Source organism: Zophobas morio, unplaced genomic scaffold (genome assembly GCF_036711695.1).
Source record: "Zophobas morio isolate AGI-343-1 ecotype UQ-CSIRO unplaced genomic scaffold, CSIRO_AGI_Zmor_V1 ptg000002l, whole genome shotgun sequence".
Classification (NCBI taxonomy): Eukaryota; Metazoa; Arthropoda; class Insecta; order Coleoptera; family Tenebrionidae; genus Zophobas; species Zophobas morio.
In genome coordinates, this window is record NW_026972107.1 from 15393775 (window position 1) to 15421259 (window position 27485).

General features: G+C 33.4%; 1 long non-coding RNA gene across 2 annotated transcripts; it reads right to left on the minus strand.

The window, feature by feature from the left end:
• Positions 1–1413: 1413 nt before the first annotated feature.
• On the minus strand, positions 1414–27485 carry LOC135119511 (uncharacterized). 2 transcript variants are annotated; one of them, XR_010278279.1, is made up of 2 exons: positions 27366–27485; positions 1414–2051 (listed from the first exon to the last, which is right to left on the minus strand). It is a non-coding gene; the product is annotated as an uncharacterized LOC135119511 (long non-coding RNA). The 2 variants fall into 2 exon arrangements; XR_010278261.1 differs by lacking the exon at positions 27366–27485 and adding an exon at positions 17802–17888.

Sequence of the window (27485 nt, forward strand, 5' to 3'; positions counted from 1 at the left end):
TTGGATCTCGCTCGAGATCATCGTCCATGTCAATTTCATAGTCTTTTTTCTATAATAAATAATCTAATTCCGCATCGGATAAACCACGACGACATATTAGCACTTAGGTATAAAGACACAAAGTAATAAACACTAAACTACGAAAAAGTAAGGTTATGGTATGCTTCTGCACCGACCATGCGCGTTCTGAAACAGACTGTGCATAACATACTAAGTAGGGTAACTCAGTGACCCCCAGCTATATATTACTATTTTTTATTAGTTAATAAATAAGTTATCCTATGTTATGAAAATGTTACATAAAATGTGTGTCCATTTTTGTGAACAGAACTGTAGGTATACAGAGTGATTTTTAACCTGAAACTTTCAAATACATATCTCGAAAAGTAAGTACTCTACAAAAAAATATCCAGATTCAAAATTTAATCATTCCATGGGGGAAAATGACTCTTCAGAATGTCAATTATATACAAGAATATGGATTAATAAAATACATGTGTTTTTCGCTATGTAGTAGATACTACATATGATATGTACTACTAATAATGAGCAGAAGAAAACGTAAATTGTAGAATTATTCTTCTATCGTGTTTCCTGATGTCTTCTTGAAAATTACATTCCCAGTGAATGGATTTTTTCTTAAACATATTGTAAAATTAAAATTTTTGACAAGCTTTAACCAGAAATCTTGGACTAATAGGAATATTTCTTTACTGTCTATCCAAAATGTATATATTTTTTTGACAAAAATATTTATGATACTTATTGTGGCCAGCTCCCGCCCCAGATTCAACTTCCTTGTATTTCTTTTTGTTGTAACATATAAAAGATTTGGCGTAACGAAAGTTCAGTTGATAAACAATTATTGTAACAGATGACATTTTAATCATATTAATTGTAATGTTAAAAATTTCTACCACTACTAAGAAGTGGCAAATTTGTAACATTTTTAAATTTCGTAAGTCACAATTGTAACAAACATTATGAAAGCCCTGTATTTTTTATGTGTTGTGATAAGCAAAAATTTAATGCTACAATAGAGAACAGTAATAGTACTCGAATAGTACAATGTGTCTATAAATTATTCTGACATCAAACTAAGCTTTGAACTGTCAAAAAAATGTGCTCTTCGTGGGAATAAAGCGGCAAAATAATTAACAAAAATATTCTCGAGTCACTAGAATTATTTGTGGACACGTTGTTCTTGTTTCTATTTATTTTTTAATAAATTAAATTCTTTTGTCTATAAAGGTCAAATATTTTTCCAAAATATTATTCATAGTTTTGTTTTATATATTTTTTTTTGTTTCACTGGAACGTGGACTATTTTTCTCTATGTACAATGTTTTTAATTTTGTGAACAATTTTGATAAAAGATATGACACGATGGAAACTAAATTTTTATTACTGTAATTTACTTACGGAGAGTTTATTCAAAAGTACTTTACAAAAATACATCGTAATAATAAATCTAGCACTAAATTATGTTACACTTTTTTGGTATGTAGCCGTTCCGTTATTAGTATTTACATACAATACACAATTATTTTAACACAAAAAGACTAGATTAATGTAAAAACTGTAATAAATATAGAATGTAAACAATACAATATAACAATACTTTCACTATGACTAATAAGGTGCGATCAACAAAAATCGTCTACAGTTGGCGACAGACGAGCATGTTGTCTGTCACTGTCTGCTACATACAACGAAACAGACAGCTGACCATCTAGCTCCAGCTATGGGACGATTGTTGTTGATCGCAAATTATTTTTATTACAAACTATGTACTATTGCACTACGTCTTATTTACTTGCAACATCTTGAATCAGTCAGACTCTGCCACCCTTTCCCATTCCCAGTCTCCTTCCAGTGGGGTTTCGTTAGCAAAGTCAAAATTCCACCGCGCGGTTTGTGCGTTTCCGTCTTGGATATTTAATTCTGAGGGTTCTTCATTTTCGTTATTGTCTTCATCTTGGAAAAGACGACGCCTAACGGTATTGATGTTTGGAAGTTTTGCCGGTTGCTTGGGTTGCATTGTAGAGTCACTGCAAAAAAAATCAAAGCAGTAAAGAAAAGGTGTAATGTGAATGTGATACATGTGAGTAAAACTGGGTATTTGAGTCTTAACATACAGGTCGCTAGAATGTATGGAAACGGTTAAATGTCTTGAGAACCAATTGCACAAATTACTTGAAATTAGGTATAGGGGTATAAGAAATTGCGTTGTAAGTATTTGTCAAAACAATTTTTTTTTGCTTCATTTGTTTTCGAGATGCAAGGCCAACTTGATTTTTTTAAATAGCACTACCATATAATGCTCCCCATTTACTTACTGGCACTAAAACAGACGCTGAATAAAATTTTGTAGTGAGTGAATGAGAAATTCTGGACGAATGCTAGCATAAACGCGAGTGTTCAAATAGCTCCACAAAAAAAGCAAGTGGTGTCAAATCGGGTGACCTGGCAGGCCACTCAATAGTACCTCTTCGGCCTGTCCATCTGCCAGGAAAACTTTCATTTAAATACTGTCACACTTGACGTCCAAAATGGGATGGAGCACGGTTTTGTTGAAACCAAATGCTTTCTGCTCCGGATTTTGGTAATTTTGGGAAACAATTGTCTAAGTCTAGGCATAATAAAAAAAAAAACAATTACATAGTAACCAATAATACCGCACCAAACATTTAGTTTTTCTGGATGGTGTGTGTGGATTTGCTCCATCCAGTATGGATTTGTGTCAAAACAGTACTTGCAGTTGTGTCTGACCACATGACCATTTAAACAAAACGTAGATTCGTCAGAAAACAAAATTCTGTTGATAAAATTTCCGTCTTGTTGTATTCTGTTCATAATAATTTCGGTAAATTCAACTCTACGATCAAAATCATCTTCGTTTAGCTCTTGTACCAAATGGATTTTCTATGGGTGAAACGTTTCCTTTTTCAATATTGTTTGAATTGATTTTCTACTAAGATTGTGATTCAGCGCTAATTGTTGCACTGACGTTTTGGGATTTTTTGTTGCTTTTAAGAGGACATTAAAAGCATTTTCATTATTTGTAGTAGTTTTAGGCCTGCTAGGTTTTGGACGTTCTTTAAGACTTCCAGTTTCCTTAAATCTTCGTAGGGTTTTTGAAACCGTCGACTTAGAAATGGGTTCTCGCTCAGGATGAATTTCATTGAAAAGTATTACTACTTGAGCAAAACTTCGTCTTTTGTCACCGTAACCAATAATAATCATTAATAATAATTCTATGGGCTCAGTTTCACTAAAATATCTGTTAAAGTCTCGTTTTACCATGAACACTTTTTTTATCTATAAATCGGGGGTGGCTCTCCCTAAATTTTTCACTAAAATTTTACCGTCGTGACACAAAGGACGATTTTTTATTAACTATTCAACTGAGTTCATTATTTTTATTTAAAATCAAACAATTTCACTCGCGCAGAATGAAAAATAAAATCGGCAATTGAGTTACTGCTGCTGGGCATTGTCAGAACACGACCCGATTCCACTCCAATATCGCGACTGGACGCACGGTTTCCATGGCAACGGTGTAAACAAAACGTCTAAATCCTTAGATGTCAGTGGATGTAGGTTTTGATGCATTTTATACCAGTGGTAGAGATAAAAAAAATAGTTTTCATAATTATGACAAATTTTCGAATAATTTTTGAAATATTGAACATTACTATTTTTTTTTGCTATGTCCAATGTATTTGTAAACGTTGTAATTTTGGGGGGCATCAGCTGTCCCTGAGTTCTCGATATATCCTTTTGTGAGATCCTTGGTGAAAGTTTGCATCAGCTGTGTACTTTTGCTTCTTTTTATTTTTCCCAATTTTGAAGACTATGTCCGCTTAGCACTAACTTCTTCAGTAGACGAACAAATTCTGTTGTAATTCAATATATTAATTAAGGCAAAAATTATTACGACCATATCCCATACATTCTCTGTTTAGCTTACTGTTAAGTATTTGTTTATAAAGGGCGATAAATGTAAGACGCCCGAGAAACGCTGAGTACTTCAGTTTGAATTTTATATTTTATATATGCGTATTTGTGATCTTAAAAGTTAGTTCGTAATAAGCTTTTAAAACGAACGGATCGCATTTTTAATACACGCACTTTAAGGACAATTGTGTTTTAATTAACCCATTTCCTAGAGGTTATGGGCCCAGTCTACGCGTAAAGTGTGTGTATATCGTGTTACGTGCCGGCGCGACAAACGAAATAAACTGAAAATGGATAACACACGTGTAAAGCGAAATATACAACCGTTTAAGGGTGAAAAGTATATTGTGTGGAAATTTAGAATTCGGGCATTGTTGGCTGAGTTGGAAGTGCTACATGTCATAGACAGTGCCGTACCACCAGTGATTACAAATGAGTGGAAGAAACAAGATTTAACAGCGAAAAATGTCATCGTAAAATATCTCCACGACTCGTTTCTTGGTTTTGCGAAATAGAATGAACAAGCACGAGAGATAGTATCCAAACTAGACAATATCTACACAAGAAGAAGTTTGGCAACTCAGTTGGCGTTAAGAAAACAACTATTAAGCCTGAAACTCCAAGGCGATAACACCTTATTCCAACACTGCACCCGCTTCGATGTCAGCATTGCAGATTTAGTTGCAGTCGGAGCCGTGTTAGAAGAGATGGACAAAGTGCCCCATCTACTCTTGACGTTACCGTCCTCTTACGACGGAGTAATAACTGCATAAGAAACCCTGGGAGCGAACAATTTAAGCCTCGCCTTAAGAATGAGCAGTTCTTATTCATCGCAGAGACCCAGTGGGAGTCAAGATAACTTCAAAAGCGTACGAAATACGAAGAAATTTTTCAAAAGAAGGGCACAAAAATTTCGACAAACATCCTCTTCGAAATCTTACTATAAATTATCACATATGAAATGTGAACACTGTGGCCGACGCAATCATCAAAAGGGTGACTGTTATTATTATAAACAGATGTTGACAAAGCAACAACAAAATCCAGGTGATAAACAACCACCACAATCAAAGCTTGCGAACACCGACCACTTTGCCTTCATGACGACTAGCTGTGATGAAAATCTACAAAATGACACCCCTGACAGCGTCGTTTTCATTCTCGATTCGGGAGCCATGGACCATATGGTCAACAGAGATGACGTTTTTACCTCCTGGTCTGTTTTGTCACCGCCATTACAGGTTGCTGTTGCGAAAACCGGCGAATTCATGACGGCGACAAAGCGTGGTCTAATCCACGTTACCACCACGTTGGGTTTTACTGGAACCTTGCAAGACGTGTTATTTACACCCCAGGCTACAACCAACTTACTATCCATTCGTCGAATTCAAGAGAGTGGTATGAAAGTGGTATTCGATCAGGGTGTTCAAGTACAGGATAAGACGGGTAAAACAATATTAAAAGGTAAGACATATAATGGTTTATTTGGTGTGAAGTTTAGAATTAGTAAAAACATGACCGAGAGTGGAAGTACATTAATGGTCAGAAATAGCGACAACTTTCGTTTATGGCATGAACGTTTAGGCCATATTAGCAACGGCAAATTTCAACAATTAAAACGTTGTCAAATGGCTGATAATATGTCTGATTTAAATAAAATCATGCCCACTAATGACCTTTGTGAAGCTTGTCTATATGGAAAACAAGCAAGACTTCCATTTAACAAAAAGAAAAATAAAAGTCATGTGAAAAGGCCCCTATATATTGTCCATTCGGATATATGCGGCCCAATTACACCATCAACATTAAGTTGTCAAAATTATTTTGCTTCCTTTATTGATGATTACACTCACTATACAGTTACATATTTATTAACGTACAAATCAGAATTATGTAAAGTTTTTAAAGACTTTGTGGCTAAAAGTGAGACACATTTCTCTCTCAAATTAGAAAACCTCTACTATGACAATGGAGGTGAATATTTATCTAATGAAGTAAAGGAATTTTGTTTAGAAAAAGGAATAGCATTCCATTTAACGGTTCCTCATACACCACAACAAAATGGCGTAACAGAACGTATGAATCGTACAATAACCGAAAAAGTACGATCAATGTTAAGTTCTGCAGATCTTGATAAGTCATTTTGGGGTGAAGTAGTTCAAACTGCTACATATCTAATCAACAGTACCCCGACAAAAGCGCTCAACACAAATAAAACGCCATATGAAATGTGGCACAATCGAAAGCCACAATTAAATCATTTAAAGGTGTTTGGTTCAACAGCAAATAGTCATGTAAAAACAAGAAAACAAATGTGATAATAAATCAATAAAAGGAATTCTTGTAGGCTATGAACCAAATGGGTATAAAATATGGGATGTTCATGGTAAAAATTTATAATTGCTCGCGATGTGGTCGCGGACGAAATAAATTTTAAAGTCTCAAGACCAAGAGAACTAGAAGGAGATCTTGCACAATGAGCTTCCTATCAATAAAAGTGAGTCACCAAAAGTCATAAAATCAACTGAGGAACCAAAACAAGAGATTTCATTACGCAGAAGTGAACGGTTAAAAATTCGTCCACCACTATCATATGATGAAAGTTATCATAATGAACTCCTAAATTACGCTGCATCAGCTCAAGCTGAAGTAGGGTCGTTACCCTTAACATATGACGACATTAAAACAAGGCCAGATAAGAAGCAGTGGAAGCTTGCTATTAAAGACGAATTGGATTCACTTCGAGCAAATAATACCTGGACAATCGTACCTAAACCTCTAAATAAAAACATAGTTAGCTGTAAAAGGATTTTTACTATTAAAACAGATGTTCAGGGAAATCCACAAAGGTACAAAGCGCGACTGGTAGCACGAGGTTTCAGTCAAACTTATCCAGCTGATTATACAGAGACTTTTGCACCAGTCGCAAGGATTTCCACTTTCAGGCTACTGTTAGCAATTGCCAATCAGTTTAATTTGTTAGTCCATCACATGGACGTAAAAACGGCTTTCTTAAACGGGACATTAAAGGAAGAAATTTATATGCAAGTTCCGGACGGTGTTAAAACTGCAAACAATCAGGTGTGCAAATTAAATAAAGCGTTATGTGGTCTAAAACAAGCGTCAAGACGGTGGTTTGAACATTTTGACTCCATAATTAAAGAAAAAGGTTTTCAAAATTCAGCAGTCGATCATTGCCTTTACTACTTAAATAAAGGACACGTTAGTAAAAATATTTATATTGTATTATATGTGGATGATTTAATAATTGCCACACAGGATAAACACACAATGTTCTCCTGTAAAAAAAAAATATCTCATGACATGTTTTGAAATGAGAGATCTAAGTAAGGTTCGGTTCTTTTTAAAGAATAGAAATTAAAAAGGGAAAACACTAGAATTTCTTTAAACCAAAAGTCCTACTTGAACGCTGTGTTACAAAAATTTAATATGAGTGACTGCAAGTCTACTAAAACGCCCTTGCCGGAAAAAATTGATTATGTGGGCTTAAATTCAGAGGAAGGTTATAACGCACCTTGGAAAAATCTGATTGGATGTTTAATGTACGCAATGGTTTGCACACGTCCTGATTTGTCATATGTAGTAAACATCTTAAGTCGATATCAAACAAAAAATAATCAAACTTTATGGCAATATTTAAAGAGGGTATTACGATATGTCAAAGGAACTCTTGATTTAGAATTAATATATACAAAAGGTGACATTAATAACATTTTAATTGGCTATGTGGATTCAGATTGGGGAAGCAATGACATTGACCGGAAAAGTACAAGTGGCTATCTTTACAAATTATTCACCACTTGTACTATAACCTGGAATACTAGAAAACAACAAACAGTTGCAGTTTCAACAACTGAAGCTGAATACATAGCATTATTTGAAAGTGTGAAAGAAGCTATGTGGCTTAAGTCTTTGTTAACTAGTATCGGTATAAGGGCTCTAAATCCAGTTGTCATTTTGAAGACAACACCGGGTGCATAAACATTGCAAATAACCCCACAAATTACAAAAGGTCAAAACATATAGATATTAAATATCATTTTACGAGAGAGCAACTTGAAAAAGGCAACATAACCATTAAATATGTCTCCACAGGTGAACAACAAAACTGACATCTTCACCAAAGCGGTACCTGTTGCAAAATTTAAAGCAATGAGAAATAACATTGGCTTACAATAGGGACGCTTTTGTAGTTAAGAATAATTATCTTAAGCTATATACTTGATAACCAAATCAAGATACCTGTATTTACTTCGTCGTTTCAATTTTTGAGTGGGAGTGTTGTAATTCAATATATTAATTAAGGCAAAAATTATTACGACCATATCCCATACATTCTCTGTTTAGCTTACTGTTAAGTATTTGTTTATAAAGGGCGATAAATGTAAGACGCCCGAGAAACGCTGAGTACTTCAGTTTGAATTTTATATTTTATATATGCGTATTTGTGATCTTAAAAGTTAGTTCGTAATAAGCTTTTAAAACGAACGGATCGCATTTTTAATACACGCACTTTAAGGACAATTGTGTTTTAATTAACCCATTTCCTAGAAATTCTGCTCAATAACCTGACTTTCTATTGAAGTGGTGCCATTTTTTATGTTCTTTTCGTCTTTTGTATTTTTTTCTTTACTGCTCTTATGGATCGAATATTCTAGAAATCTGTTAAGAATTCTTATTTAACAATTTTCTACAGTCTTCGAAGTCTAAATCGTACTTGTTTTTCTCGTCTTTGATAAAACTTATTCCTGACTGGCTTCGTTTCTGGATGTTCTGGAATTTTTTCGAAACAAATTGTTTCTTGATACACCATCGAAGAATACCAGAGCAAACTTTTGTTTCTTCTATTTTTTTTGTTTTTTGTAATTTTTCGAAATATTTGCATCGTTGCCTGTTCTTAATTTTTTTTTTTTAATGTAGCTTCAAATATTCTATTTCACCACTGTTCTGCACAATTAAATATTCTAAAACTTCGTCACTTATTTCATTTCAGAAAGTACAAACTTTTTGCACAACATCTCTGAATTCACCTTAACTAAATAATTTTTTCACGTATAATAAGTAATTTAGTTCTCTAAAATCTCCGTATAAATTATTAACGTCTATCTTTAATATCATAACACACGCAAGACAGATTTCTTGTATCTCCTCGTCTCAAACCATAATTAATTATTCTAGATTCTAGAATCTCTTCTTTTCTTAGTTGTTCTATAGCCCCTTTCCAATGGCCTCACTACTTTTAAGTCCGCGTCCGTAATTTCAAATTACACAAAACTTAACAGCTTTTACCATAACACAATCCTTATTGCAATAATAATTAAAGTGTTAATTCGTTGCTTCCTGTGACGACTCTCTCTTTGTACCCAAAATCCGCTATCAGAATCGTACTTCGACCTCAAACTGACTTTAAAACTCTATTGGTCCTTTCTGAAATGCTTTTGTTTCGCGAACACTTTTTCGAATGGTTTAATCAATTATTGAGACAAAATCTCGTCGTTCATCAATTCAATCGATCTATCAAAAACCTTTTAGTTTAATCGGAAATTTAAACAGTTTTCGTTTTCTAATAGGACTAGAATGTTTATTATTTTTTTACAAGAAGATTATATGATTCATTTATAGTCTTTGCCATTTCTATTGAAACACCACCTGTTGATTTTGCCTAAAATTTAGCAACTGCTCACAGTTTTCGGTTGATTGGCAACGGCTTTTAGTTAGAAAATTGTGTGAATATGAACGTTGCCAAATTTACGATCAACAAGGGGTGTTTCAATAGAAATGGCAAAGACTATACATTATTATTGATTAATTAAAAGACCACTCCACCGGCAACATTGTCTAGGTACATTTTTGATAATCATGCTTTTCATTCAGAACACGTTGTTTTTGTTTTGACATTTTTGTCATGAAATTTCATATTTGAAGTTTTTTGTACCACCAACTTGCCAGTGTAAAACTATGCTATAGAGGAGTTTTATTTGGTACCAACTTAATTCAACAGGTGGTAGTTTTTTAATTTTTGAATAAACAGTATGTGGTAAGCAACACAACAAAATTCTCTAAAAGCTTCAATTTGAAAATCGTTTTCCAACAATAACTGAAACTTTGCCACTGTCGATTTTTCTGTCCAAAATCAATCATTTTACACGAAATGGAATCACACTCTCTACCGAAACAAAATTTTTGGAAACTATCCTTTTAAAAATATTCTTTTATAAATTTGATCCTGATTTTTAAAAAAGTCCACTCATCAAATAAATTGTTTTTAAATTTAAATAAATTATCCACCTTTAGATTTCTCTCTTACAGGCAATAGGTGGCAATTATCAGTTGCTGAAACAAAACATCCTTCTGGTTTGCTTCCATGTAATATCAAAGTCTTGTCACATTTTCAGATTGTTCTATTCAATAAAAAATTTGATTTTAGGGTTAAATTAAATGAGTTGTCTAAAGTAAGTGGCTTAAAACTTAAGACAGTCTTACATAAGTAAGATGTTAAGCATTCTTGATTTTTTTTCTACTTTCAAGTTCGATTTGTGAACACTTCCTTCCCGCAATTTTCCTTACGAAATGTAAGTTCGGAGTCATAATGAGGCAAGTGCTACTGAAAGGTTAAATATTACAACATCTTATGCAATCTACGTTGTTTTTAGGCTCGTGAGTGAAATATATTACAGTTGTAACTTATACATTTATGTGATTTGATCTGATAGGTTTATGTGATATGTCAAAAAGAATTAGCAAAATACAGTCTGGGGAGACTAAAGTCGTGGAATTAGCCCAAGTCAAACTTTTTCTCTTTCTATCTAATGCACTTTGTGTGAGACAAAAAATTATCAAATTTTAAGTAGGTCTTAGAGTCTTTTGAAATTTTGAAATTTGTCATTTGTCCCACTCAAAAATGAAGCGATTTAACGACCAACAAAACAAATAATTTTAAATGTGTTAGACTATCGTGATAGAAACCAAGATATCTTGAAATTTAAGAAACAAAGTAAGACAGAACTGGCCGGAAAGATCTGTCTACAGACTACAAAAAACTCCAGGTTTAAGTGACTTTGAATACAAGAAAATATGTTTCTAGAATTAGTCACATAAAGGGAAAAGTGAATCCTGTAGATTTAATATCAATCCGGGAGATTATTTATAAAATGGTTGTTTCTAAAGAATGCATTACTATTAAGTTGCTGTACGATCGAGTAATGGAAGAGATTCCCGATTTTAACATTGGTCCTAGATCATTAAGCAACGGGATAAGGAAAATTGATTTCAAATTTAAGAAAAATAGTAAAAGATTATTTTTGATGAAACGGCCTTCAGTTAAATTAAAAAGAACAAAATTTTTATGTGAACCTCTTTTTCTTGATGAAACCTGGGTATTTTGTAAGTGTAGCATATGCAACAAGACATACCAAGATGGTTCAGTAAACACTGCTATTGCAAAAACTGGAGAAGAGTACAGATACATTGTGGTTCACGATGGAAATAAAACCGGTTTTATTGAAGCTTTAATTTTTAAAGCTAATAGCAAATCTGGAGACTATAACTGATAACATGAACCAGGAAAATTTTGAAAAATGGTTCAAAGAACAGTTGATACCAAGTTTGCGGGAACCTTCTCTTATTGTGATAGATAGAGTTGCCGATGACTTTAAAAAAGTTGAAGCCATTTTATCACCTTTAGGAGCATTTCCTAATCCTAAAACAATTGTTCGACTTGGAGTTTCTAAAGATAATCATAATCGTCCAATGAAAATTATTTACAACAATGAAAACGATGCAAAAGAAGTATTAAAGTCCAACAAAAATAACAAAAACCGAAATAACCATTTTTGTCCGGACTTGACGGAAAGACAAAGGAAGCATATAAATGCAGTTAAGAAAGAATTGCAAGACAGGCTTTCGAAAGGAGAAGACTTGGCTTTGAGATATAAACATAACACTCCTTATATAATTAAACGTAATTCTTCTAAAAATGTCCCAAAAAACTAATAAACTGTTACTATCATAATGTTGGGGGAATAAGATCTAAATTAGAGGAATTTTCAATTAATGTCAATAGTTGTGTTTATGATGTCGTAATAATTATAGAATCTTGGTTATGTGAAAAAATACAAAATGAGGAGTTAATGTTACATAATTTTAATATTTACCGTGCAGATCGCAACGAAATTACTAGTGCCAAATCTCGAGGAGGTGGAGTATTGATAGCCATTAACAAATGTTTGAATTCTTCGATTGTATATATTGGTGAGGTTGTTGAAAGTCTTTATGTTTCTCTGAAATTGAACGGTTCAGCTTTCATCATAGCGGGTGTCTATATTCCTCCGAATTCGCACATTAGTGCATATGAATCACATTGTAATGATATGGAAATAGTGTCAGAAAAATTTCCCGATCATAAATTCATAGTTACAGGTGACTTTAATTTACCTGATATTAAATGGACCCAAAACGGTGTTGAAGGACATGGGCATACTGTTCTTAATCAAGACTGCTACGATGTTGTACTTAGTACTTATTCATTTTTAAATTTAACTCAAGTTAATCTAATTCCGAATAATCGAAATACTTTTCTCGATCTAATCTTTACAAGTGTAACTGAAATGAAAATTTACCCTGCAATTGATCCACTAGTAGGGGATAGTATACATCATATTCCTTATTCGTGGTCGATCTGCACCGCTTCAAATCCATCTCTTGAAATAGAATACACTGTATTCGACTTTGCAAATGGTAATTACTTTCTATTTAATGATTATTTAGCTTCTGTGTGTTGGAATACATGCTTTGAAGGTTATGAGCTTGATGAAATGATAGCGATATTTTATGATATTATATATGAAGGTTTAGAAGTTTATATTCCAAAAAAGGTTATAAAAATAAAATCTTCCAAATACCCTCAATGGTTCAGTTCTGAACTGAAAACACTGTGCTACGAAAAAAGGAAAGCACACGCTATATTTAAACAATCGAATGAACTTCAAGATTACGTTTATTTTAAGAGTTTGAGATCAAAATGTAAACTACTATCGAAAAGTCTTTATAGATCGTATGTGGATACTGTCAGCGTTTCCATTATTAACAATCCTAATGTCTTTTGGAAATTTATTCGAGAAAGGAAAGTCCCTAACAATATTCCAGAAGAAATGTCTTATTTAAATAGAGTGGTGAATGGTGGTAAAGAAGTTGCCAATTTGTTCGCAGAATTTTTCTCATCGGTCTATATGGTTAATGATTCTTCTAAGATAATTGATAGTCAATTTAAAGATGAAGTTATTGATACGGGTTTTATAATAACGATTAAGGATATATTTAACACTATTTCTTCGTTGAATGACTCTACAAATGCTGGACCAGACGGTTTAAGCAATGTATTCTTAAAAAAGTGTATATGTACTTTATCAATACCACTATTTATGTTATTCAGCAAGTCCTTGGATACTGGTGTATTTCCTGATGTTTGGAAACTGAGTTATGTTAAACCTATTTTTAAATCTGGTCAAAGGAACAAAGTTGACAACTATAGAGGTGTTTCCAATCAATCGGTTATCCCTAAAATTTTCGATTCCATCATAGCTAAGCAGTTACAGTGGGCAGTTTCAAAATTACTTACTAATCAACAGCATGGTTTTTGTAAAAATAAGTCAACATTATCCAACCTTTTGGAATATTATTCGTTTCTCAATGAATCATTTGCGAATAAATGTCAAGTGGACGCTGTTTATACAGATTTCGCAAAAGCATTTGATCGAGTGGATCACAATGTATTAATTTCAAAGCTTAATAGACTTGGTTTTAGAGAATATTCCATAAAATGGGTTAAATCGTTTCTTACTAATAGGTGGCAACAGGTTAAAATTGGCAACCACATTTCTGATTATTTTGAAGTTACATCTGGAGTACCCCAGGGCTCACATTGTGGTCCAATTTTATTTCTTCTTTTTATAAATGACTTGAGTTATTGTATTAAATCTTCAAAATTTCTATTCTATGCAGATGATCTAAAGATATATAAACAAGTTTCATCCATAACTGATTGTCAGGAATTACAAAAGGATTTAAATAATATATATGAATGGTGTGAAACAAATTTTTTAAAACTGAATTTAAATAAATGTCATAAAATTACATTTTCTAACAAAAAAAATATGATCGATTATGATTATTATATTGGGAAAAGTTTGCTCAAGCCTGTTAGTGAAATTAGAGATCTCGGCATACTTTTTGATAATAAACTCTCTTTCAAAAGTCATTATCGATACATATTTAACAAGGCTCTGCAGATGTGGGGATTGATTTGGCGCCATTGCAAGGATATGAGCTCTCATGCACTTAAAGTGCTATATTGCTCTCTCGTGCGTTCTGTTCTGGAATATGCTTCTTCAGTTTGGCATCCAACATGCGACACTCATATTTCATTGTTAGAGCGTGTTCAAAAAAAGTTTTTGAGGTCTATTGAATTTAAAGAACATCATCTACATCAACAAGGTGAATATGAATGGGTCATGAGCTTCCTCAATATTAAATCCTTGGAGATACGTAGAGATATAACGGATTTATGTGTTCTTCACGCCATTATTAACAACCATATAGATAGTAATGACTTATTAGCCAAACTAATGTTTAGGGTTCCAAATAAAAACTGCAGAACTACTAGATCTTGTAAAATTTTCAGAATTAACAAAGCATCTACTAATATGTCAACTAACCACCCATTGCGAAGAATGATGAAACAAGCAAACGAACTATCTAATTTTGTAAAATTTGATATTTTTAACTCAAACCTTGTTGTATTTAAGAGAATGATAAATAATCTTGTATATTTCGGATAATTTAAAATTGTTTCTTTTTGTGTTTATTGTATGATCATTGTTATAAAGATAATTAATTAAGTTAATCATATACCTTATGTATTTGTAAGTTTAATTTTCTTACTTTTTGTAATTGGGGTTATTCCGTAATAAACTAATAATAATAATAATAATAATAACGCAAGTTATCATAGTAGACTTGAGGTGTCAATTTAGTCTTCGTAGGTATTCATATATTGTAATAAAACTTTACTTTATTTGTAGGAAGAAATTCCTTGAAAAAGTTGGACAAAGACAAAAATTATACCGTATTTAAATAAAAATGGGATTGATTATCCACCCAAGGCCATGAAAGATCAAATCTGGTGAATACTGGGTAACAGACAACCCCAAAAACCTTATCATTTAGATTTATACGTCCAACATTATGGAGATTGAGTATTGAGGTTGCCACCTTACCACTGTCATTTCAATGCTATTGAAATGGCATGGTCAGAAGTTAAAGGAAATTATGATAAGATCATTCCAAGAACCAGCTCTTCCCTTAATGATGTTTGTGCAACTTGGCAAAATGTGATTAATCAAGTTCCGGCTGTGCATTGGAACAATTACGTTAAACATACTGATAAAATAATAAATTGTGCTTGGGAAAATAAAAAAATTTTAGATATTTCAGAACAGAGGGAAATTACGAGTATTATGAATGTTAATAACTCGGATGATAGTGAGAGTGGAAGTGAGGATGATAACAGTAGCCTTGAAGATTTAGATGTCGATATGTTATAACTTGAAACTTTCTTTTATTAAAGCTTCCGTTTTTTCGTTTTTTAATGAAGTTCAATTAATTGAGTAATTAAATGGTCCAGTTTGTAAAAAGAAAAGTCAAAATTTACCATTTTTTTAGTTGATAGGTTTAACATAATATCAGGATACAATAGTTTTTGATGGTGTACAGTATTCATTCAAAATAAAGCTGTTGTATGAAATATAACAATTGGAAACAGAAGACGTACACTCCTAACTATTGAGTCTCCCAACTTAAAAATTCAATTTACAAAAAATTTCTCGTATTGACTTTCCTTTTTTAGTACCTGTACCTTTCAATAATTGCGAATTTGAAATTTAGATTCATCCATAGCAACACGTTCGTAACATATAAGAAATCACCTACCAAAAGTTAGTAAAAAATGTCACATTCTAAGTGTTTTTGACTAGGGGTATTTCCACGACTATACTGAATACTCAGGGAAATAATTGGGAGAAAAACAGAGCGCATAATAAAACCCATACTTAAAACCCGGTTCTACAACATAATAATTCTAAATGCATACACAACTAAACACAAATCACAAAACACCAAAGATCAAAGAGGAGTTCTAGGAACAACTGTAAAGTATATTTGGCTCATATGAATGCGAAAATGGGAATAGATAATACAGGAGTGAAAGATATTAACTTCTGTGCTCAGAACAAATATATAATAGACGGGCATTAATTTGCACACAAAAGAATAGAAGATCTGAAAAGAGAAATCAAAAACTTAAAGGATTTACAAAACATATGGGTAGAAGGAATATGGGAAGAGTATAAAAATCTGCATAAAAAAATAACAAAGAAAACTCTTGTACTAAAACAAAACAATATTAAGACTTGGATGAGCTCTGACACCTGGCAGATTATAGAGGAAAGAAGGAAAATAGTAAAGAAGCTTTACGTAAAAAATATCTAGAACTAAATAAAAAATTTAAGAAAAAATACCCCCCAAGACAAGAGAATATACACAGAAAACTTGCTGCGATAAGCGGAACATGCAGCTGGAAAGAATGATTTAAAGCAAATATACGTCCGACAAAATTAAGAAATGAAGGAAAAAAGCAAGGAGAAGAAGTGTGAATAAAGAGCTTGAAAAACTGAATCTACAATAGAATCAAACCAAAGTCAAAGCAAGGAGTAGACACGAATGACGATTACTCGTTGAAGCCCTATGCTCCAAGTGACCTTGACGGTAAACAGTATTGGGGTATGAGTCTTCCAATATTAAAACATATGTTGTATATGTTAGGAGAGACGGAGGTATCATACAGGGAATAACTCTAGAGCATGGAGAGGCGATAGTGAAAATGTTACCAAGGGGATGAGTTGTAAATGAAGTTGTGTTTCTGCAGCTAGGTGTATTTTTACCCTTTCGAGCTACCACACGAACGAAAAAAGTATTTTTAAAATAATAGTGGTGGCAACACCAACACGTGCCTTGTTTAATTTGACAGTTATCGTGAAATAATTGTCAAATAAAATGTCAAATAGTTGTAAAAATAAATTCCACAGCTCACTAGGGGACTTTTGTTCGATATTATAATCAAAATTTTGAATAACTACAGTGTTCAAACATACCATCTTTCATCAGAAAGTTCCTAGAAAAAATGATAACTCAGAATCATGTTGTATATAGCTTTGGGTGAACGAAACATTTTCCAGCTGGATTTTTGCTTTGTTTGATAATATGTACGATTCACTGATTAAATTACCGTTAAATTTTGTAAGGAGAAAAGTGACGATAAGACACGAAAGGAAACAATACCAACCATCAAAAATTTATTACGATTAATGTATAATATCTTTACGTTTCATTACACGGCGCAAAAACAGTTATAGTTTGTTTTCTTTTCTCTGTGATGAATAATGCGATTCTCCAATATTGAATGAATAATAAAAACACGAGCGAAATACAATTCGAAACGAGAAAATAATATTCGCAACAATTATTTTCACACTATCTGACTAAAGTCGCGGTAGCCAATTAATAAGTAAACCAGTATTAAGTATTAACTACGTAACTACGTAAATAACCTCCTGCATTTACAATCTAACTTGTTAAAACATGCAGTGCCTGAAACGGGGAAGAGGTTTTGAAAGTGACGTAAAAATAAATGGATTTATGGTGTTGGATTAACAGCAAAGTTGAATACAATAATAACTAACACACAACAAAACACAAATGCTACTTACACGTAACCTACACTGCAGTGAATATTAGGTTATAACCTGACAATGCGATAACAGGATTGTAATTCAACTACCGCCAGTAACTAGAATGCAAATCGATATTTGCAGGATGCGCATGGCCCTAAACTCGGTGCATTTTCATTTAAAAATAGAGCTGATGATGAACACGATTTTTTTCGCCACCGTTGTATAACTTACATACACTTCTGCTTAAAAAAATTTCGTGAAAGGTGGAACAAATAATGCTGGGCTTTGTTGTAAGGGCAATATTATATTTATGGTACAAATAGCAGAGTGGGGATGTCACCCTCTATCTTGGACCAAGCAGGTAGTTTTTTTAAGAAGTCATAGCGGAGATGTGAAAGACTGTACATGGCTGGGAAAATAAACGTTAAAAAAAGGGAATAAGCGTTTGACTAATCACCCTCGCGCCGCGAAAAGGTCCCCAAAATACAACAGTGGTGTCAGGTGTGGGGTGTTAGGTGTTGTAGTGCGTATACATCTTGTCGGTTCAAGCAATAAATGAACGAAAACGACAAAAGCACGAAAACTCCGAAGTATTAGGACGGCGGTACGCGAGTGTGTGCAAGTTCAAGCTAAATTGAAGTGCTACTTTGAGTTTAATAAAAGGTCAGCGAGGAGTGGGCCGATATACAGCCCATCACAGCAACAGCAACTCGTTAATTTAATTCACCTCCGCGAGGTCTTCCAAGGAAACCTTCTTCGTCGCAACATCTCCGACAGGGCAGCGAACAAGGCTAAGTGTTTTGTTGTGTGATTGTGTTGCGCAAAATTTTTCTACATATTTTATTGCATATATTGTGTTGCGCCAATTTTGTCTGTAAGCTTTAGCTCCTTCTTCTGTGTATTTTTCAAAAAAAAGGGGTAAATGTCGGATGACGAAAATCACGAAGATAATAACGAAACTATGACGTATTCTATTGAAATCGCTTTAAAAATGATTCCCGAATTTTCAGGAATCCGGGATGATTTACACAAATTTTTAACATGTGTCGATATTGTTTATGGAATGTGTACTACTAATGCGCATAAAACCAGCTTACTTAATGTAGTGAAAACAAAACTTTCCGGTCAGGCTTATGATTTAATAAAATATAGTACTTTTGCGTCTTGGACTGAACTTAAAACAAAACTCGAAAACCAATATAGTGAGAAAAGATCGATCGCACAAATTCAAACTGAACTCTTAGGGCATCAAGCAAAATAAAGATACTGTTCGCGATTTTGCAAACAAAATTATCAAATTGAATTCAGATTTAAACGACGTGTGCATTAAGGCTCAAGGTGACCAAGCAGCCGAATTGATCCAAAATTTAAATAAACATTCCGCCCTTAAGGCCTTTGTGGATGGGCTGAATGACCCTATTAAACTAATTATAAAGGCTTCTCGCTATGAAGTATTGAACGAGGCAATTGAGGCAGCTTGCGAGGAGGAAAAATCCTTAAATTTACAGAAAGGTGTTACACATACTGGTCAATTGACAAAGTGTTCAAAATGCTTTAAAACAAATCACTCTACGAGTCAATGTTAGTTTAATAATTCAACTTTTAATAGGCGACATATTCCTTCACGTAATTTGCATACGTCTTTTCCAAATTCTGTCCGTAATGACACAAATTTTAATGGACGCCAAGATGTGTTCTGTAATTATTGTAAAATGCGTGGTCACACGATTGAAGTATGTAGAAAACGAAGTTACAATAATAGTTTTCGCACAAATTATAGCCAAAATAATGAGGGTCAAAGTGAACAAAACACCGTTCGACAGAATAATCAGGGTTTCTCTCCTCAAGATCCGGGAAACGGGGCAGGTCCGAGCTCATCGAGCAGTGGAACTCGGATTCGCGACATCAGAACTGCTCATTAATATCTACTAATTTAGATAGTGAGACGTCCGTCTACACAATTCTTAACGACAAATCTCAGAGCTTCATCACGGTACCTTTAGATCTGTGCGCGTCCAAAACGGCAAATTTACTCTTAGATACGGGGGCCGAAATCTGTATTTTTAAAATAAATAACGCCGATGATGATTTTGAAATTGACACGACAAATAAAATAAAACTGAAGGGCATCACTGATGAGTATGTTCAATCGCTCGGGGTGTGCCAAGCGAAAATTTCTTTAGGGGATTCATTTATGGTAGGGACTTTTTAGAAAGATATGGAGCGGTAATAAACTTCAACAAAAATCTTTTAACATTTACAGCCGGGCATTCATTTGATATTTTTCCAAAAGTAAATTACTCTGTCCCAAATAACCCTAAAAAAACCGTCTCTTTTGAAATACCCGCTAGATCGGAATTTACGGTGCAAGTTTCAACTGATGAAAACAAGTTAAAAAATCCCAAGGTTTGTGTACAAAAGGAAATATTGCCTGGACTGTTGGTACCAAATTGTATTATACATCACACTGACGGGTACTATGCCATAAATGTTATAAACACAAACGAAACGCCTATAAATTTTAATCCTGATGACATTGAATTCCAGGACCTAAATGATTTTCACGTTATTTCATTATCTACCGATGCCACCTTAAATAGATTGAGTACCCTAGAGTCCTTAATTCAAACCGATCACCTAAATCCGGAAGAACGCGATTCAATTAATAATATATGCCGGGAATTTAATGATATCTTTCATTTAGAAGGAGATCAGCTTACCTATACCGATGCTGTTAAACACACAATATCGCTGTTATCAGATAAACCCGTCTTCGTTAAACCATACCGTCTTGCCGAAAACCAAAAACCAGAGGTTCGCCGTCAAATTAACGAAATGTTAAATAATGATGTCATTGAACATAGCAATAGCCCCTATAATGCACCCATATTAATTGTACCGAAACGTGCGGATTCTCAGGAAAATAAACAGTGGAGACTTGTGGTTGATTTTCGCAAATTGAATGATGTCACAAAATCGGACGCGTACCCGCTACCCAATATATCTGAAATTCTCGAACATTTAGGTCATTCAAAGTACTTTTCTGTCATTGATTTAGCCACTGGATTTCACCAGATGTTGTTGTCTGACGAGAGTAAGCCACTTACAGCCTTTTCCTTTGAAGGGCATTATCAATATAAGCGATTACCAATGGGACTAAAGTCGTCGCCTGCATCATTCCAGCGCTTAATGAACACTGTACTTTCGGGATTACAAGGAGTTAGATGCCTAGTTTACCTTGACGATATCGTAGTGTACGGATCTTCCTTACGCGATCATAATGCTAAATTAATAGATGTGTTCGAAAGACTTAGAAAAAACAACTTAAAATTGCAACCCTCTAAGTGTGACTTTTTACGGAAAGAAATTACTTACCTAGGCCATTTAATCTCTGAACGTGGTATAAAACCCGATCCAGGTAAAATCTCTGCTGTAATGAATTATCCTAGGCCTACAAATGCAGATCAAGTACGTTCATTTCTTGGACTTACGTCATATTATAGAAAGTTTATTGACAATTTTGCCGAAATTGCGTATCCCTTAAATAATTTATTGAAGCGTAATGTTGTTTTTCAATGGACTGCTTTGTGTGAAGACGCATTTATCAAACTAAAAAACAAGTTAACTAACCCACCTATTCTACAATATCCTAATTATTCCGAAGAATTTATTGTTACTACTGATGCAAGCCAAAATGCAGTTGGCGCTGTTCTTTCCCAAGGAGCAATCGGCCACGATTTGCCTATTGCGTATGCGTCGCGAACTTTGAATAAAGCCGAAAGGAACTACTCCACAATCGAGCGTGAACTATTGGGGATTGTTTACGCAGTGCAACATTTTCGTCCATATATTTATGGAAAAAAATTTAAAATTTTAACGGACCATAAACCTCTTACATATTTATTCTCAATTTCAAACCCTTCATCGCGCCTCACAAGATTCCGTTTAAAGTTGGAAGAATACGAATTTGAAGTAATTTATAAACCTGGAAAACAAAATTCTAACGCTGACGCTCTTAGCCGTATTTATTCAACAAATGTAACGACAACCCAAGAAATAAATAACGAATACGATCACTACAAAAGGACTATTCAAAGTACCCTAGTATCTAATAAAAATATTATAGACACAAATGAATCTGTTGTCGAATGCACTGACGAATTTAATCTATTTTATTTATCTGACAAGCAATTTTCCAGTAAAAACGAATACTACGAGCCCTAACAACTAAATGTTCGGACAAACTAACCGGAGCGTTCAAAAACCACTCTTTATGAATTAATTTTTAATTTTTATTATCAAATCACATAAAAATAGGAAGCTAAGATTTCAAAGAATAGTTTTTAATAAAAAAGTTGAATGTTTTACTTTACATAAAATTTTAATTCAAATATGACTGTGGATTTTTCAGAAAAAGTGAATACACTTTGGCAACTAATTATTCGGACAAATAAATAAAAAAATTAATTTTCACTAAGTAGGCGGTGTGCATTGTTTGATTGTTAATAAATATCATTCTCCTCTTCCTGCTTTACCTAACTGTGTTGTAAGATCCATAGAAAAATATATATATTCTTTAACAAAATGGTTCGTGGACGTCCGCTTGAAAAATCATTACGTGCACTTATTGTAAAGAAGTATTGCCAAGGTAAAAAAATTCGGGAAATTAGTGAAGAACTGAATTTAGCAAAGTCCACTGTAGCGGATATAATCTCACATTATCGCGAAACTGGTGGACTAGACGTTAAAGGAAAAAGTTCAGGAAGACCGAAATTAGTTTCAGAAAGAAGTCAAAGGCTCCTTGTAAAACTTTGTAAAAAAAATCGAAGAAATACATTGCGGGACATAACAGCACAATGGGCGGATGCAATAGGGCATAAGCTGTCACGAGAATGTTGTAGGAAATTGATTCACAAGTCAGGATTAAGTTTTTATAAGGTAATTTTTAAGTTTTTGGTTTACATTTGTTCCACCGTGCTGTTACAGGCCAAAGAAAAACCTTTAATAACGGCAAATCAAAAGAAAAATAGGTACAACTGGGCAAAGTCTAAGCTGGCATGGACCATGGAAGATTGGTCAAAGGTCATTTTTAGTGACGAGACAAAATTTGATGTGGGCGTGGGAGATTTGCGGAGAAGAGTGATAAGATCAAAAAGTGAAGCGTTCAATAAAGACTGTTTAAAACGAACTGTAAAGTTTCCTAAAGGAATAATGGTGTGAGGTGCATGTCAGCTAAAGGGTTGGGGAATTATGAATTGGTGGAAACGACTATTAACGCCATGAAATACCAACAAATTTTAGAAAACAGTTTGTTGCCCTCTGTTGAAAAACTGTATCCGGACAACGATTATATTTTTCAACAGGACGATGCATCATGTCATACCGCAAAAAGTACTAAGAAATGGTTTGGGGATCATGATATAAGAGTCCTTTCATGGCCTGCGAACAGCCCTGACTTAAATGTCATTGAGACACTTTGGCACGACATAAAATCCGTTTTGCGCAACAACCCCCAACGAACACTCTTAGGTTTAAAAGCAAAAATCGACGAAGTTTGGGCAAGTTTTACTCCTGAATACTGCAGAAGTCTTGTAAGTACTATGCCTGCAAGGATACGCGCAGTAATCAAAGCAAAAGGAGATGTTACACCATACTAAGTAAAAAAAAATACTCATGTCCGAATATTTAGTTGCCAAGTTTATTCGTTCATATCAACTTCTTGTTGTGTTATAATTTTGTTAAGTTAATAATATTACAATTTTTGTTGAGAATATTGCATTAAAGATACCTACTTATATATTACTCTAGTTTTGTTTTTGTAAAATACATTTTTTTTCATTAAATTACATTTTTTTGTATAAAAGAATACGTGTCCGAACATTTAGTTGTTAGGGCTCGTATAATAGTGTAGACGAGTTAAAATCACAAAATGCACAAGTACGTCAGTTAGCGTTTTTGAAATCTGATGAACGATATTATATGTATCTTATTCTAAAGGATTCTGAAAATGAGCAAGTTTCCCTCGAAAATGTCTTTTACGCATTAATAAATTTAAAAACATTTTGTTTGAAAAATAGTATTCAAAAAATTGCAACTCCCAGTTTTACTATAAAAGGCCAACATTTAAGGATCTCAGATGTACGTACTATGCTTCGCTACATTTTTAAATCAACTTCTACTCAAATTTTAATTTGTCAGGATAATAAAATTTCCAAATTTTCACCAGAGGAAATACAAAATGTTCTTCGAAAATATCACTTAACACCTTTAGGAGGTCATCAAGGCATAAACAGGACTTTTAGTCGTTTGAAAGCTAACAATTATAATTGGCATAAAATGTACTGTGATATAAAAAACTATATAAAATCTTGTGATAAATGTCAAAAAAATAAAAGTTCCTTAAAAACAAAAATGCCTATGGAAATAACTACAACCTCCTCCAAACCTTTCGAAAAAGTAGCGTTAGATATTGCGGGTCCATTTCCTACCACCGAGAATGGCAACAAGTTTATTTTAACTGTAACCGACGATTTGACAAAGTTCTTAATTGCCATACCAATTCCTAATCAAGAATCAGCAACAGTCGCGAAACATTTTACTGAGAACGTTATATGTCAATACGGTACGCCAGATTCAGTTCTCAGTGACCAAGGAATTAATTTTATGGGGAAATTATTTAGGGATATTTGTAAGTTACTTTCAATATCAAAATTACACAGTACAAGTCACCATCCCCAGACACAGGGAACCGTAGAAAGGTCGCACCGAACGCTAAATGAGTATTTGCGAAGTTTTGTAAACAAGGACGCAAATAATTGGGATCAGTTTTTGCCATATCCTGCATTCACTTACAATACGACACCACACACAGCAACTAAATTTACGCCATTCGAACTTAATTTTGGTCGAACTGCCGTTCTACCTTTATCAGTACAAAGGACTCCTCAAACTTTTTATAACTACGACAATTATTTAATAGATCTAAAGTCAAGATTGCAACATTGTCATGAAGCCGCAAGGAATAATCTCCTTTCAAATAAACAGAAATCAAAAATATATTACGACCGAAACACCAACACTCAAACATTCGAGGTTGGCGATTTAGTACTTCTTGAGGATGAAAGTTCGTCTGTTGGAAAATGTAAAAAACTTCAACCCATTTACAAGGGACCTTATGAGGTAATTTCAGTAGACTCTGACGTAAATTGCACAATTTTGATCAATAGAAAACAGGTAAAGGTTCATTTAAATAGATTAAAAAAGTTCCGCATCAGTGATTAAGGCACAAATATCATTACTTTGCTTGATGCTTCGTTTTTCGATTTTCTCTTTTTTCCCTTATTTTTATATTAATATATATTTTATTATACTTGTAAACAAAAAAAAATCCTGTATGTAAATCTCATAGTTTCTAAAATTGAAGAATTTGTTTGTATCACCATGTAATTATTTTTATTGTGTATTGTACTGTATTATTTCTCTTTTCACACATGTCTTGTCTATATTATAACGCTATGAACATTGTACTTTGTAATATTGAAGATTTTTTTGTTACGTATTTCATTGTGTGAATTATATGTTCACCTGTATGCCGATGTTGTTTTGTATTCAACTGTATTTTAATATTATTTTTTTTTAGCTCCTACGTATATGTATAACTAAAATTTTGTGCTTCAACTCCAAAATTTTCATTTTGGAGGGTAGGTGTTGTAAGGGCAATATTATATTTATGGTACAAATAGCAAAGTGGGGATGTCACCCTCTATCTTGGACCAAGCAGGTAGTTTTTTTAAGAAGTCATAGCGGAGATGTGAAAGACTGTACATGGCTGGGAAAATAAACGTTAAAAAAAGGGAATAAGCGTTTGACTAATCACCCTCGCGCCGCGAAAAGGTCCCCAAAATACAACAGCTTTCTCCCATTTCAGGGTTTTAGTTATCATATTTCTCAAACTATTATGCTTGACTGGGGATTTCACAGGTCGTAAAATACGATAATGTAGGTTTGTCATTTCCGCCTGCCCACTGTTTGATGCTAACTTTATTATAGATGGATTATACGCTAAATAAATGAAGGTGTAGCTCTTATTGTTAGGTATGTGTATTACCATATAGTGGAAACGGTAATCGAAATTTAGCCGTTAATGCCATCCAAAATTGAATGACGTTCATCTTTATAATTTTTTTACAAATTTTGCTGGAACAAACTTAAATTTTGTTGTTTTTTTCAACAAGATATAAATTTGGAGCCAAAAGTCATATCCATTAGATATAAATCCGAAATAAAATACGTTTGTTTAATAATGATAAAGCGGTAGATCAAAGAGTTTAATTTTAGTATACAGGCATTAAGTCTTTAATATGAAACATCGAAGCAAAATTGAAATACAGTTTTGAATAAATAAATAATCGTGTTACCAGTCCGTTTATTATCTCTTTACAAACAATAAACTTGTAAGATCCGTTTAAATGCATTTACGGTTTTTTATTAAAAAGTAAATTACTTTATGTATTTGCATAATTACTTGGCGATAAGAACTAATAGTCATAAATCATCATAAGAACAAAAAGTACAGTTCTTACAGTAGTTTGTTGAACTTTAACATAAAGAGATGTAAATGTGTTTTTTAGTTTCGAGGAAATATTCCCAGTAAGAGTCGTAATCATGCCCTAGTAAGAGTTAATCATCGAACAAATTTTACGAAATTATAACTTCAGTATCATCGTTATCATACCTAGGGGTGATAGCGCAACGTAACAAACTCATAAAACCATAAAAAGTTAAAACAGCTTTACGGAACCAACAGAAGCCACTACTGTTTCTTTAAGACCTTTTAGATCTTTTGTTATAGTAACAATGATGTGTTATCAAAACTGCGTTTCCGCCGTAAAAGTTCGATTTCATTAAATATTTAGTTTCGAATTTCGTGCGAAAAATAACTCAAGTGAACAGTTATAATTCTATGTCTATTTATGTATTTTTTTTTCTTTGGCAACATATAACGCTTCTGTACTTGTACTTGTACAAAATTATATTCACAACCTACATTAATTTACAGATTCTTACATGAATTTTCTCCAAACTATATATGCCACTCTGACTGGATTTCAAAAACAAGGAGTTTAAATTAATAACTATCTTCGTGGATATATTTTAAGTATTACTAGATTTTTTCACGTTTGAAAGAAATGTAAACTAGAGGCAATTTTCTCAACTATTTAACTCGTTAAAAGTTATTTGTGTGTATTATAAACAAGTTTACCAGTCGTCACTTTGTTACCATGAAAAACTAATATGTAAATCGACGTGTTGGTAACACACGTATCCAAGGAAATTCCGGTTTTGATATATTAACACGATTACCTACTAGCGCCCATTATTTATATAAAATGATTGCTGCTGCATTTTTCCACCACGCTCTCTTAGAAAAGACAAAACTACATTTGCATTCCCTAACAGACTGCACTCCTCGAAACCAACGTCCCCTACATGAGTAATTTTTAACTACAAAATTAACACTGAAGTTAGCAACGGGAACTTAGCAACAAGCCACTTAACCGAAAGACGGTTGTAAGTTTTTTAGAAATTTCTACAACTCACCATTTTTAGCAACAACTGGAATTTGGTCGAGTCTCACACACAGGTTAATGTGAAACTGTTGTTTTATTTTGTATTATTTCGCGGCTGGGAACCGAAGAACAATTGCATGCAGGAGCGACC